Consider the following 13838-nt stretch of genomic DNA (forward strand, 5'->3'; position numbering starts at 1 on the left):
CAGCTCTTACAGCAATCCTTTAAAATATGGCCATCGGCACAAAAAAGGCAAAATGCTGCAAGAAGTCCATCTGCATTTAAATAAAAATGATAAGATTATAAGAGTCAGCATGTGTTCTTTCTGTATAATCAAACTGTTTAATTTTGATGCCAGATGTTGTAAAGAGGTTTAGATGAACACCAAATGCCGAATGGCTTATTCCCACTTTAAAGACACCATGCAATCTAATCTAACATATATATGTATATATAATCTAATGTTAATGACCATGAAAAACAAGTAGGAAAAAAAAGCGGCTTACTAAACCTAACTGAGTAAAAATGAGCAAGTACAAAATGACACATAAGCCCAAGCCAGTTTAAAATACAAAAAAATAGTATTACATTTATCTGAGGTTAAAGAACACCTGTAAGGTGGAGTTGGCCTGTTTATATCTGTATGTTTGGACAAATTTGTACTTACCTTGCCTTTTGGAGCACTGTAAGTGATATTTGTGAATGTTATTGTCAGACAACTGAGTAAAGGGAGCGACAAAACAAAGAGTGAGAGCAAAAATATTAAATATGGTCATCAATGGTTAAAAAAAGACCTTCTGAGGTGAAACAAAAACTATAATGTGGAGACATTTTTGTCTTTTTTTGCTTGTGAAACACTTTTGTAACATCTTTTATGAAGCCCAATATAAATAAAAATACAGAGTTATTATTTAACAGTCATATCATCACGTCCCTGTGTCGATTTCTGAGTAAAGTAGGTTACCAAGTGATCAGACGAGCAGAATAAAAAGAGAGCGAGCTTGTGGACCATCCGGGCTTCCGTAGGCAGCAGGAGCGAAGGGACCTGCTCGCTGCCTCAGCCTGAGAGCATCCTTTTTAATGCTTTCTTATCCTGCTCACCAAAACACAGCGGGATGACGGAAAATCACAAGGATGGCGTCTCCCTGCTCGCCGGTTTGCGGTAGATTATGGTTGCGGGTTACGTTAGCCGTTTGGCTAGCGTAATGCTACACAACATGAGGCTGTTTTTCCTGAGGAGGAGCACGCATAATAGCCTGTCTGTGGAAGGAGTATAGTTATCCCCGCGAGCGGAGCGAGCTGAGCTGAGCCGAGCCTCTAGCTCTTAGTTTTTTGTCTTTATCAAGCAACATTTCTAGCAGCGAAATGCTCATTGGCAGCTTATGATGTGAGCGTTTGCCTCGGAGGAGTGAAATCAGTGGCGCTCCAGGAAAGAAGATGCTGAGATAGAAGTGGTCGCCTGACAACATCAAGGTAGGTGCTCTGTCTCTGCTTCCCGGGACGCATTGTTTCCTCCAGCATCGCACGCTTCCCTTTGTTTCCTCCACACTTGTCCTCCCCCAGCCATCCTTCAACCTTCTGCTTTTATTTAAGATGTGGATATTATGTTGATATCATCGCACGCACTGCCCCCCCCCCACCCTCTTTTGTTATCATGCACATTTCCACAAACTAGCAGCATCTTTCCACCCGCCATACTAGGCTCCATCAGCCTCCCTGCACTGTTCTCCTACAGTACTTGAACCATCCCGGCGTACAGTCATCTGAGGGGAAGCTTCAACCTGGCGTTTTCTTTTCTTTAACAGCACCTGCCTGAAATTGCTTCCACTAATTTCCCCAATTTTATAGAAAGGATGCAAAGTGTATGGGCCACTGCATCTCCTGTCTTATGGTCTGGTCACACGGCACAGTGAGTGCACAGGCAGCCTCACACACAAATGAGAGAGAGGAAGAGGATGACGAGGAGGTGGTCAGGGCGTCTTCATCTTGATGCTTAACCTGACCAGGCGTTTACACAGAAGCTCTGTAGCTAGACCGTAATCCAGTCCGACATCGCTCTCATTCATGACACTGTATCTCTTCGGGGCCACTGCTGTGGAGGCTATAGTAGCAAGTGGACTGGAACTACCTCGCCCTTTGGTGCTGTGAGTTTCCTCCAGTTTAAATGTTCCTCTTGATGCTGTCACGGCAAGGCTGCGTTTTATATCTTGGGCAGCTATTTAGTGAGATGCTGAATTGTGCTTCAGTGTGAGCACAATTTCTGTGCTCATATTTATGGCGTAGGAGTCACCCACAGGAGTGTGGCTGCAACAGAACCATTGTTTTGGTCCAAGGTGATGTTATTTGATTGCTTGTTTTGTCCGATCAGCGGTCCAAATCCTGAAAATATGACACGAGACAAGAGAGAGGCAGAAGATGAAGTAATGAGTAGTACTTAACTTTACCTCTGTGTAGTCGTGTGTGCATCAATACAGCCTGGAAGAAAGTTTTTCCACCTGATAAAAACAATCTCAGCCCGTGGCCCAGTTGTTTGCTTGTTCCGGAGCTTTCGACTGAATCACGTTGTCCTCAACCGTGGATCCTGTCTGCCCAGCTGCCAGGCACCGATTTTCACCGAAGACGTTTCGACATGTCACAGTAGGAGAAGCACAGGCGTGAATTATATTATGACGGCTGAATTCCATTCAGCTGCTCCGGTTTCAGGCTCCTGGTGTTGCGCAGCTGGCTCACTGTCACGCTGTCTTGACTTACGGAGCCATCCTTAACGTTTAGGAGCTTTGTCTTCTCATTTTCTTACTACGACAAGACAAAATGACGAAAGGGTGGATTTTTTTTCTTTTTTTTTGACGTGATGGAGTCAGAAGCTCCAGAACGAGCAGGTAAGTGGACCTTGAGTGGGCATTGTTTTAGCGTCAGTATACTGAAGCAGATCTCTTGGTCTAGTTAAGTTCACTCATGTGCGGTGTTATTGCAGAAGCATCGTATGGCCATCTGCTGTGAAAACCTGTGTTATCTCTGACTTGACTCGAGGCTGATCAGATAGCGGAGAGGTGGTGGTGGCATCAGGCTGTGTAATTACAGGTGGCAGGGTGGTGCTTTAATTTATTTAATCTTTTATGTTGTGTGTGTGTGTGTGGTAGGTTCTTCCTGCAGGCATACAGGTGTAACTATTTTCTGATCATTGCTTATTGCATGATGTGTCCTTTAAAAAAAAAAGAGCTTGTTCCATACGCGCTCCAGCAAAGGCTTCACACTGATATGCATTCACCAGACTTGCCTGGCTAGTGGTCGCAAATAAATGTACCCAAAAGATCCACACATGAGGTGAACCTTTTGCTGTTTTAAATACAGACAGACGTAGGTGGCAGGGTGGGCTTTGTGGTTAATAAGGCTCTCCAGGAACCAGAGGGGCACGCGTTCAGTTGGAGTTGCACCACCTTCGTTGTTAAACTAGTGTTTAAAGTCATTCCCAAATTCTTGGGACGTTGCTAGGAAACATTTGTTAAGTACACAGGAAGTCACCCCAGCCACTGGTTCCCAACCTGGGGGTCCTGACTCCCACTGGGGGTCGCCCAAGCTTGTCACTCTCTGCTAAACGGCCTCATCCTGCATCAGAAAAGTACGCAGCCAAAAGAGAGCTAATAGAATAAATGACCAAGCGTCAGGGACAAGAAAACGCTGACTTTGTCAAAAAAGAAGCCTAAGTATATATGATTGATTAAAAAAAAAAAACATAGTACAGACAGAGAATTGTGTCCAAAGTTCCTAAAAATATCAGGAAAACTTACCTCTGGTGCAATATTCAGAGGAAATTATCTGCTCCAAATTGATCCACATCACTTGTTTTATATAAACATCCTGCAGTTATTGTGTTCACTATTTTGGATAATTGTACAGTTTATCTGTTGTTCTGTACTGTTATTGTTATGCATTGAATATAATATGAAATAGCCATAAAATATGTCACTCTGTCAGTTTACTCATTGATAGAAGTAAAAGGGCCCATTATGGAAAAACATTGGGAGCCATTGATGTTAGCATCAGAAACTGTCATAAAGCTGTTTTTAGGGGTGTAGCAATATATTAAACTGCCAATTCTTTGTAATATAAATATGACTTTTTATAATTTAAATATGGGTACGAGGTGAAATATGTCAGATTTAGTTATATATGTGCATTTTAGAATGAACGTGAAATATCTGGCTATGCTAGCTGTTATTTAGCTTAACGCTATTAGCATAATGTTTTGGAGTTTTAGGTGTAGTGTGTGATTTTTGTGAATCATGATATAAAACTTCCCTGCTGACATGATTATTAAACAGCAGTTTGATCAAGTGTCACGTCAAAAAGCCGACCGTATTTCACATTGCTCTTCAAGTGGGTCATACTGTGTATTAGTAAGTTAACGTTAGCTTTGTCAGTTAGCTACACGACAGTTACATCTGGCAAATATTTAGTAGCAGCTGATCACACATTAGAAACAGCTCGTGTTCTGCTTTCATTTAGTGAAAACTTAAATTAATAACTTGGCTAATTTTAGCTCATTTTGAACTTACAAAGAGCTGGAATAAAAATGTCTTTCCATTTCAGGGGTACAGATTTCTAAGCAGAGGCATGTCCCAGTGATATTTTTTATAAACCTAAATCTGTGCTGTTCCATGAGCTCTGACTGAGGGTTAATATATCTTTATAAGTCTGGACACTCTGTAAAAATGTTTTCCAGCCAAAAGCAGCCTCCAGTGTGCTGTAGCCTGGCTGCCACTGTTGTGAGTGTTTGGATCAGCTTTGTGTAAATACTATGATCGGGTCCTCTGCGGTCAGTCTCCTCTGTTCAGACGAAAGTACAGCTGTAGATGAACTTGCTGCCATCTTTCATGAGGCTCAGCGAGGTAAAGCTGTGAAGAGCAAACAGCAAGTTTCACATTGGTTTCCTCAGGTTCGCTCATTTTCCTCACCTTACCGGCCCTGACAGTGCAGAGCCTTCTCATTGTTTTGTGTTGGGATTTGTTGTCATGGGAACTGTGTGTGTGTGTGTGTGTGTGGGGACATAAATCTGTTTACACAGTCACATCGTGGGGACTCACCAACATGTAGGTCCCCATAATGTAAATCATTAAATTTCTGTGTGTGTGTGTGTATGCGCTCGTGTGTCTGCGTGTGTTCTGTGCATGAGTATGTGTATAAATGTCTTTTGTTGTCTAGATTTTTTTACTTTAGGTATTTACCAGCTTCAGTTCATGACAGCAGTATTCGATTCTTTTCTATTTCGTGATGTCCCAACGTGATCTGAAGTATCAGTATCAGTGATCAAACTCCAGTTCTTTCTTTATTGATCTCCACTGTGTTTGGATCTCTCAGGAGCCAGTGTTTGGTTTGTCCTGTCTGGGCTCCTGTAGAAACATGTCGGTGCAACATGGTGGAGTTAGTGGAAGAGGACCCACGCCCTCTTTAGATATAAAGAGCTCATTCTAAGTTGACGAAAACACAATGATTCTTATTTTCTGGTGATTATTATACACTCATGATAACATAACTATGACTATTGTGCATAATTTCTGCCAATAGATCCTCATAAATCCCACACACAATAATTGGATTGGAACAGACTCTGTATCAGCAAATGCCCATAATTCACTCTGTTGCCACTGTTATTATGTGATAGAGTAATTCCTACCATAGGCGTCAACCTGACGAGAGGTCTAATCAGCCAAGAAGTGGAAAACACCTGTGGGCCGCCGCCATTACTTCAGGGTGTGTGAGAGAAGTTTGCCTTTAGGCCCTTCTGGCAGAAAGCCCCTCTAATGCACGTTTGAATGTTCTGAAACGGTCGTGGTTTGGGTTGAAATAATAAGTCATTGTTGACTTCTTTCACATGGGACACAAACAACAGTCTCCTGGGTCAAAGTCCTGCATTTGATCCACTCTGACCTCCTCACTACGTGGATTTTGTCACTCTTTATACCACGTCACCTGACTTTTTGACGTTGTCTGGCAGAAAGGCATTTTACACTTTTGTACATATTAAATCAGCAAGATATTATTGTGCTAAATAGTGAGTTTTATGACAAAGGAACAATAAGTAAAGCCTGAACAACAGCCTGTCAGCTACAGATCAAACGTGGTGTAAATGGGGAGAACTACAGACTAGCCTACTAGTTAGTAACAGGATTTTTTAAATCACTGTTTCATTGCACATTACTTTCTTTCTCACACACTTCAGCTACTCGCTTAATAGGGTAACAAAAAAAAGAAAGAAAAGAAATAACATCGAAGGACACAGGTTGATTAACCCGACAGACATTGAAAGCGTAATTGGACAGTAGTGCCCTTAAGCCTAATGTGCCACTGATGTGTTTAGCCCCCCCCCCCTTGGCCAAAAAAGACGCTCATTTAAATAAACTGTCTCTAAAACCCCTCACCAAATCCTCAACTCACTCCCTCTACCCACAATCCTCCTCCCAGTGAAGCCTTCCTTCCGCCGAAGCACTTCATTTATTTCTTTGCTCCGTTGCCAAATGAGCAGCTGGATCAGAGAGCGAGGGAGGGAGACATCGAGAAAGAGGACAGAGGCAGAGCGAGAGAGAGGGATGATGATGTTTCCACTGTAGTCTGTGGATCTGTGTAGCTACAGACGGGACTTTGTTGTATTTGCATAAGGCGAAGGCAGCCTGCATGCTGAGAAACAGGAGGAGAATTCCTCGAATGGCTTTCAGCGTCTGACTCAACGCGATAATACTGTCGGGAGAGCCATCAAATACCTCTCCGTGCTGCAACGTCTCATTGACTTCATCTGTTTCTTGTCAGTTTTGTCCGCCTTAAACAAATTTGCGGGAAACGTGAGAGGGAGCGGGACCCTTAAAACAAAGCGGGGCACTTGTTCTTCGATGAGAGAAAGCGGGAAGGAAAGAGGAGGAGGGAGGCGACGTGATATCAGACTTTTAAACAGTCCAACCTCCTTCAGATCAGAGGCAGCTGAGAGGAAATTTAATATCTGCACGGGCTGAGCTGAGCGGAGAAGGGCTGAGCATAGAGAACACTGGAGTTTTGCTCTGATTAGTTCTGCTTTTACTCTCTTTTCTTAGTTTGCTCTTTTCTTTTCTGCTCAGTTCTGTTTTTAGCGTCATGTCTTTGTAGCTGCAGCAAAGGCCCACAGGCTTCACTAGGTATAATTTGTCTGTCACAATAATCTGATAACAGTACAGACCGATCCGTCGCTCACTCCTCCTTACATAAGAAACAACAAATAGTTAACTGAGCAGCAAATTAAGGTTTCACATCCTTATGAATCATCGTCGTTTTCACTGACAGGTGTGGTGTCACATTACTGTAATTTTACGAAGCAGTGGCGGTGAACATGCCGTGAACTCTCCTTTTTTTTTTTTGTTCCATTGTCGGAAATGAAATGACAGGTAGTAAATAGAGAGGGAGGCTTAGTAAGATGTAATGTTTCCACCTGTTAATGTGATCACATTTTAGCCATGCTAGGGATGGCAGTTTCTTTGATCCAGGCTGAAAACTCGTAGGATTTATTCTCTGGGGATGAAAAGTCGCTGACTTTGGCGATTCCCTGACTTTTCCTCTAGCGCCGTCATTAGTAATGGTCGACTGATACGGGTGCAGATAACTAGTGTCGATATCATGTTGTTGTTTTATGGCGTCTGCTAAAATGCTGCAATTTAAGAAGACTAGTAACAACAAATGAGACTCAATTGCAGGACAAATTAGCATTTATTTAACACAAATATTATTGTCTGCATTGTCGCTGCTTAAGTAGATCTGCACTCTGTCGTCTACGCTTATTTTACCTTAAAAAAATGTATCAGCTAAATAAACGTCCACAGGTAGTCAAAAAGTAAACTTCTTAAAGGAAAAAAGTTTTAGTGAGCTTAACAACAGCATTGATCAGCAGTCAGCAGCATCTCCTGGTTTCTGAGAGGGGAAGAAAATTTGTAAACTTAGTAACTAAAAGAATAATAAATGCACGCATTAACAGCCAGCAGCGCTTTGTTGTTAGTCCTCGTGAGCATTTATTTAACACTAATGTATTATTCACTTGAACACAGAAAACAGAAAAATATTTGAAAGTAATAAATGTGCATCGTCTCTGATGCGTCTGCAGACATTTTTTTTGTTTAATTGGCCTCATGAGCGCGGGCCGATGGCGATGATCTCAAAATGCCAGATACCTGTCAGACTTCCCGACTCTCAGTCTTTCTTTTTAATCACCCAACAGGACCACAAGATGCAAACTGCTCAACTGAAGCGATGCCAGGCACACAAAAGCTGCTTTTCTTTCGTCTTTGGGAACAAATATTCAATCTTCAAGGTTTAACAGTTCAAAATCAAACACGTCGCAATCAACACTTGTTTGAGGTTTTGTTGTGAACAGTCGTACAGACGAGCGCGAGAGAGTTTTTGTTATGTAGTTGGGCTGAATTCACGAATGATCATTAGTGTAATTACATTTGCCAGCAACAGTTATTATTGCAGCTGGTGAAATAGACAACCAGCCAGACAGACAGATAGACAGACAGGGCAGAATTGGCCGTTCCTCTCCTCTCTGTGTGTTTGTAAGCGCAGGATGACAGCGGAGGAGGCCAGAGGTCAGACTTGCTCTCATTTACCACTCTTCTCCAGGCTTCACTGCCCCTTTTTCCCGCTATTTATTTGCTCTTTACTCTCTCTTTCAGTGGCAAAATGTGCTCCCTGCCTTCCTCTCTCTGTGTTTCTTATTTGTATGGAAAAACCGCGGTCTATATATTGCATTTGCATCAACAAACAACCATGAAAGTGGCACCCGCACACAGTACAAATCATGAAGCACAGTGAGTATAAACCGGCCTCAGTGCAAACACAGCGTCAATCCCACCTTCAGGCAGTTCAGACACATGATTTTGGCATGCACCTCTGGCAGAGATACTGGGTATCGATCATGTAATCTACACTTTGGCCTTGAGTTATCAGATCCATCTTGTGGGAGAAATCAAAGGTTACCATGAGACGACTTTCTGCTGCAGGCTCCCTCAAGGTTTCCTGAGTGGCTTTGCTGAAGCCGATCAGACATGCAGCAAGTTTTGTATTTTACTTTTTATTCAGTTAGGAGAAACTTTGTCACAACAAACTGCAACCTGTCCCGCTTTTGTGGCAAAAAGCAGATTTACAATAAATGTGGAGTAAAGTTAGCAGCTAGCTGCTATCCTGCAGTACAGAATGAACCAGTCAGTGTTTGGCAGCATGTGATTAATGACCTAAACTATTAATCAATTATCAAAATTGCTGTTTATTGTTGATTGATGATTTGCAATCCAGCACTTGTGACATGTAGGGTTGCAATGGTATGAGATTTTCACCGTATGTTAATCGTCTGAAATTGTTATAATAATAATAATTATGATAATAATACTAATTATGATAATAATAACAACAAAAATAATGATTAATAATAATGATTAATAATAATAATTATAATTATTGTTTTTATTATAAGTTACAATGGTCCTTGGTTGGAACCCAAGAGACGTGTCACCAGCAAGCAAACTGGAGCTTTGTTGGCTGGTTTAAGAAGAGTGAGCTAATTTTGCTAAGCTAAAGCCAAGAAAATATTGACAGAAAAATTGGCAAAAAAAAGCCAACACGCGTGGATGAAATTTGAGCCTCCATATGAATTCATTTAAAAAGACATAATATTAAGTGGCGCCACTTCCTCGTCAATTAAAAATGATGCAGATGGGATGGATTCATCAGTCAATACTGATGGCTCTCAAAATCTCTCTGTCTAGACAAATCCAGTAAAGTCAGGGCAGCAGCCTCATGCACTGACTAATTATACTAACGCCATGAAATTAATCTGATTTATTGATGTTTAAATTTCTCATATAATCCATCGAACAGCTATGAAGACAGTCTGTTTGTTTCTTGCGTCACTCGCTGTAACACTGACATTTTTTCCGTTCGGATGAGGGATGAGCTCGGTAAACAGCTGCATCCAGTCAGTTAATGAACACCGAAAGGTCAGTGTGTTGTGGTGGAGTGGAGCTGAGTGGCTGATTCATCCGTGACGCGCCACCACGTGTTCAGCACGACTGAAGGAGAAGCGACCCCGTGGATTCATCGGCGCTCTCAGACACAGCGACTGGGTGATGTGTGATGGGACCGGACGGACACAGTGGTCCTCTGATACAGGTGATCGCGGGCTTTCATGGGTGTATCCTTACATAACACACGGCTGCAGCATGTTTCACTGATGACACACCGATGAGCAGAAAACAAGTTGGATTTTGACACAATAGCTCAAAATTAGCTGATAGATTGAAAATATGTCCCTCAGCTCCCAACAGATGTCTTTAAATTGAACGGTAACATTCTGATGTAGTGATAAAAATGGTGTGTTTTTACTGTTTTACTCATAACACATCTTACACGAGCAAATTCAGACAACCTCGAACTGAAATGGATTATTTTCTTTATTGATTGAGTCAGCATTTGGTTTGTAAAATGTCCAAAAATGAGAAAAGCCCATCACAAAGACGACATTATTAATCGCCTTGTTTTCTCTAACCAACAATCCAAATCCAAAAATATTCTCTTTATATCTGGAAGACAAAGAAAACCACCAAATAACCATATTTAAGAAAACATTTTTACTTCAAAAAAAGATGAATCAGTTATCAGAATCGTTTCTGGTTATTTTCTGTTGATCCTCTGACGGGTTAAGCGGTGATGCGACTAATTGTTGCAGCTTTATTTTGAAGGCAGAGAGAATGTGTGAGCGAGATTATATCGACGTGTCTGATATGTTTGAATAGTTTATCAGCTTTGATCGTAGCACAAGATTAGATTGTATCATTTATTGTGGATCCGGGCTGAAACGCAGACGATGGCACAACATGACAGTAGGTCATTTTCTTAACTCCTGCACAATATTGTTACCATCATGCCCCGCTTCTTAGTGACGTGACCCAGATCCTTCATAATGACAGTGTGTAGTGTGCTCTGTCTCTGCCTCTCTGTTGCCATCCTGTCTCCCCCTCCCTCGTCTCTCTCTACATTTTTATGATATCACTCATTCGTTTGTGCTTTCAGCCGGGGGGATATAATCTTCCGCGCAGGCACGGCTAGACTGTGGTTTTCTTTGAAAATTGATTTGGAGTGTTGAAAAATGATGTTTTGCAGACTTACGATGGCCTGCAATACTTCTGACTACATGTAAAAAAAAAAAAAATAGAGATAAATAAGTGCAAAAAGTGTAATTTTGTGAGACATGCTGCTTTTTAAGTGACCTCTTTTTGTGTGCAGCGAATGTAGATTTTGCTACTTTTTCCTAATACATGAGACGCAGACTGTTGCGGCTGGCGGTGCCAAGCCAAAGATAACTTCTGCTCATCCCACTGTGCACCGGTTGGTTTGTGGGAGATGAACTTGCCTACAGCAAGATGTGCTGGAGCCATGAGAGAGCTCTGAGGCTCCATACTATCAAGTGCAGCATGGCTAATGCATTTTTGATAAGACCGGGAGGGCTGGGTTGTAGGTTAAAACGCAAGAGGCCCGGGGCTCAAGAGACCGAGAGAGAGAGTGAAGGAGGAAAAGACAGAAAGAGAGAGAGTTGCTGTGGCTGTGATCTTCATCCAGCTAAAGATGTTGCTTTCACATCCAGTTATTTTTTATAAGATATCTTTCTTTTTTTTTACTTTTAAGCAGCTTTTTACAGTCAAAATATGAAGAAATATTAGTCATATTGTTTTAGCCTGCAATGGTTGCTTTTTCCTGCCACTTTGGGGCAGCTGAAACGAGCTGTGAGCACAACACCAACATATTATCACCTTATCAGTGTTGCAAACTATTAGATGATATGGAACAACATAGCTACCTGGTGACTAAAAGTCCAATCCTCACCCTGCTGTTAGCTCTGTGTTTGGTCTCCACCAACTCCTGAGGGAAATATTTGGCTCTTTAGCTGCAATGGGGCTGTGCTAGTCGCTAGTCGACAGGTCGTGTGAAGTGGTTTTTAGAGCATTTTCGTTAAAACAGCTGTTTTAAAACTACTACTCTGGTTAATTAACTGGATTCAAATGAGGAGCACACAGTTTATCTTGACTGTCCCTCAATATTAAATACCCCAACACTGCTCGAAGCGTGTGTCTACAATAGATGCTGCAAGCCACTTTAGCTGTGGAATGTGCTAACGCCAAATTCAAGAAGCTAACCAGCAGAATAAACAGTAAACCAATATAAAATGGCAAAACTTACAGATTCTAAGACTTAAGTTGGTATCGATCCATCGTTGAGCTTAGTTTTAGAAGCGAATCCTGCTCTGTATTTGCTCTGTATTTGCCCTAAAAGCAGTAAATAAGAAGTGAAATAATTAGCGCACATATAACGTTATAACTGTTAACATGACAGTTGTTGTTGTGGGGACTTTCCCAGCAAGTTAATCCACTGGGTCCCTTCTTCCTCTGATGGTAGGAGGAGATGAAGACTTTTTTCTTGGTTCTTCCAGCCAACAAAGAAGTAAGAAGAAATTAGCATGGCAGAACGTGACACTGGTGACGAAACCAGTATACCATCCGGCCCAGCTACCAGCCCCTCTGAAGCTTCCAGCCCCTCCAAAGCTACCAGCCCCTCTAAAACTACCAGCTAATGTTTTGTCTCTTTTGTTTAATCTCCACATAAAACAAAGTGAAGATGACATTTCGCTGTTTTATGGGTTATGACAGTTTCTTGGCTCTGAGCAGTTGCCAGGCAACCAGAGGAGACTCCAGGAAGTTGCTGTGCCTGGCCAAGTTTCATATTTAACAGACAGTTGTGGTGGTTCTGCACTCATAGACTAGACAGATGTGTGGCGTGCTTTTCTCTGAAACTCAGTGATTGGGTTAGGGAGCAGCGACTGATTTAAAATCCATCGCTTTCACCTCCATTGAGTGAAATCCTTTGTGACTTTGGGTGTTTTCAGTGGTGTAACTGGGAAACTTGGCACGCTTCATCACAGAAACAACTCATGAGATTGTGATGTTTACTGGTCATATCTGCTGCCTTTCCTTTGAAACGCAGCTTGGCTCGCTCACCAGAGCAGCTCCAGTCTCTTTGTCGATAGGTGTTGATTTATTACCTGTGATGTGCAACCAATCAAATGGTGGGACACTGAACTGACTACAGAGTGATGACTACAGACAGACATCAGAGTAGTGTATTTTAAAATGGAATTAAACCCTGAACCCCTTTTTTTGTTTGCAAATCTGAAAAAAATGTTCCAATTCTTGACCTAAAACTGCAATGTGATCCAAACTGTATGCTGCACCTCTAACACACAGACATAAAAATACATCAATCTTCTCGTCAGACTCTCTGCATGAAAGCAAATAAGCATATTTCCTAAAATGTTAAACTATTCCTTAATTATTAGTTGATAATTCCCTGTAACTTTACGTCAATAGTGACACCTTTCGCATACAAGTACTCGCATGACCCACTGCTAATATAGAAATATTGATTAATGCAGCTTCAAAAAGATAATACAAGTGGTCAGAAGTGGCTGTCGAGACTGTCTGTTGTCTTCCGCATCAGTTGGTTAAGATGAGTGTATAAAATAAACAAAACAAGGCTTGTAGCCTGAGGGCTCTGCTGAGAACATCTGCTGGAAACACACAAGGCGGGAGACTGTGTGTGTATGTGTGTGTGTGTGTGTGTGTGTGTGCGTGCAGTGGTGAAACATCTCTCAGTGCTGCTGGGAAACGACTGCCTTCTGCTCTGTGGCATTAAACCTTATTATAAATGATCAATGATGATGCCACTGACGGGAAAATTAAAGCCTGTGTACAGTCTCATATTCTTCCTTTGGTTGATGTGCTCATGTGCTCAAATGGATAGAAATCCAGAGCCTGGAGGAGTGGGCTCAGGGCAATACAGCTGTATTACTTCTACGTTCAATCAGCCCGTCATTGGTGCGTCCTCTCTGCAGTTATGGATTGACGTTTTCAGAGTTCATTTGCAGCTTTCACTCAACCTGACGCTCCACTCCCCTTCCTTTCATCCCTCTTTGATCTCCTG

The sequence above is a fragment of the Chelmon rostratus genome, chromosome 12 (genome assembly GCF_017976325.1).
Source record: "Chelmon rostratus isolate fCheRos1 chromosome 12, fCheRos1.pri, whole genome shotgun sequence".
Lineage (NCBI taxonomy): Eukaryota > Metazoa > Chordata > Actinopteri > Chaetodontiformes > Chaetodontidae > Chelmon > Chelmon rostratus.